Here is a 2,487-nt window from a genome sequence, read left to right as displayed (position 1 = left end):
TATTACTAGCATTAATTCGTATTAATTAGAATATTAAGATAATATTAGTTCTAAGCTGAAGAACGAAGACAACCGACGAGGGAACTTAGTTTTTTATAGGTTTAGGCTCAAGAAAGAAGTCATCCGCCGAGGGATTTTAGTATCGGTAGTATTATATAGTTAAGATTTAAGTAATTTATAAGGTTTATTGTGAAAGGTGGGTAGATGTAGAACTTGTGATTCCATCTACTTGCCTTGGGCCTCCACTCGCAGCAACCTCCTCGTGGTGAGGCCTGGGCAATCGGTATTGTCATCGGTAAAATACTGTAAACTGAAGACAATATCGAGCCAATGGCTGCGAACTTCTAATCTATTTCATAAAACCACGTTCTATATTACATCGAACTAGGATTATTTTAGAAATCGATATGAAATTCAAAGTGTAAAAATGTCTAGTACTTTGAACGTTTTAGAAAATTATTCGAGATAAAGATGTATGGAACTACAGAAAATTACTTTAGATTCGTTTTTGGAAGTATAAAATAAGTATCTTAGGGCACTTTTATTGAATCTATACAAATATCATTATAAATATATTGTAAAATCATGTATGTAAGTAGTACTTAAGGCAATTGTTGTTAAATTTATAGAAATACTATTGTAAATTGTATATTTTCGTACGATTTTTTTAATAAAAAACAGTCAAATCATACATATGCGTTATTATATGATTTTACAATATACTTGTAATACAATATACTATAAATTTACCATGGAGTCTCTGGCGTTTCCACCGGAGGTTCTGTGACTCTACGCTCCACAACACGAGGTCTCTGGCGCCTCCTGCGGGGGTTCTGTGACCCCACGTTCTCACCACACGGGTCTCTGGCGCCACCTGCACGGGTTCTGTGACACTACGTTCTCCCACACAGGGTCTCTTGCGCAACCACCGGGGGGTTCTATGACCCCGTATTCCACCACACGGTGAGCCGTGCTTATGCTCCGTCTATATATGTCTATGGAGTCACATCTATGGTTTCGCCATCTAGATACATAGACGTAGGACTAATCAGCTAGAAGCTTAGAATTTTCGCTGTAGATGGCACGATATGTCTATTATCAGATTTAAAATTAAATTATTAAATGCACCACGTTTGTGGTGTTATAATTATACCGATTCAAAGGCACTCAATCAAACAATCTGATACAGTTTTTCAATATGTTTTATTTCATGTCATGGTATATTGAAATGTATGTAAAGCATGTGAGTGGTCTAGAGTCAGTGAATTTAAACACGCGGCTCAATGTGTTGTATAAAATAAAATCTTAAATATTATATATCGGATTTAACAATGTAAAATTGTACCGTACAAAATCTCTGCAAGTACTGTTTAATTTAAACATCTAGTTTTCCAATTTTCTTTTCTAAAATTTGTGGTGGAAAAAACGGTCATTGGATTTGTACGCATGTTGTCAGTAACAGGAAAATGATTCAGTTATGGTATGTTATAATTATATATCGTACTAATTCAGTTTTCATTCGATTTACTATTGCAGGTGAAATTATTGATTTTTGTTTTCATAGCTGGAAACTTCAATTCGTGAGGTTATGTTTTGCTCTTTCACGAATAAAATTTTCTTTCCTATAATATCTGCTTAATTTAATAAACACCACGTGTTATTGCGAGTACGTTTTATTTACAAATAAACTGTTTTCCTTGTGGTGTATTCATTTTTTTAAACCACATTATAAGTGTTTATAATACACGTTATTTACAATCTTTAACCTGGTTTATCGTATAGTGTAAAAATATACTTTTTAATGCTATACACAATATATAGTTGCCATGGAACCCCAGATGGCACAAAAAGTTTTTTCTGGTACATTAAGTCACCCTTTACCCCCCAATATTTTACCCTTTGAAAGGGGTACCATGCACCCCTTTGATCCCAAAAAAGGGGTAGCTGCTAAAAAAGGGTGTTGCAGTGGGGAAAATATTGACCAGTGTGATTGAAGGTTTGTTTAATTTTATCAAAGCTGTTTTCTATTAAATAAATATATCATTTCGTAAGACCATATATAAATATTAAAAGTATCTATAAAAAAACTATTACAAAATCTACTCTTTAATACAAGAGAAATTATAAATTTTGGGATGGCAGTTGCATTCTGGTCAATTCTTCTGCTGTTGTACAGTTGGAATTTATGGGGCACACCCCTTTTAAAATATTCTAACGGAGCATGCTCCGTCTTCCTAGCATCTCAGTCTGTTTTATAAAAGCTACCGTCCCTTCCCTGCGTTGTTGGTGAAGGACACACACCCTACCCTTCCATCTAGCCAGAATCGGAAGGGCACACCCCTTTAGTGTGGGATTTAGAATATTCCAGCGGAGCATGCTCCATGTGAAAGCTGGTTACGGTCTCTTTTATAAAAGCTGTTGTCCCTTTCCAACATTTGTGACTGGAGAACGTAGCTCCAGGTCCAGGGATTGGCTGACACTTCCCTA

Source organism: Dufourea novaeangliae, unplaced genomic scaffold (assembly GCF_001272555.1).
Source record: "Dufourea novaeangliae isolate 0120121106 unplaced genomic scaffold, ASM127255v1 scaffold299, whole genome shotgun sequence".
In the NCBI taxonomy this organism is placed as follows: Eukaryota; Metazoa; Arthropoda; class Insecta; order Hymenoptera; family Halictidae; genus Dufourea; species Dufourea novaeangliae.
This window is presented reverse-complemented; position numbering follows the sequence as displayed.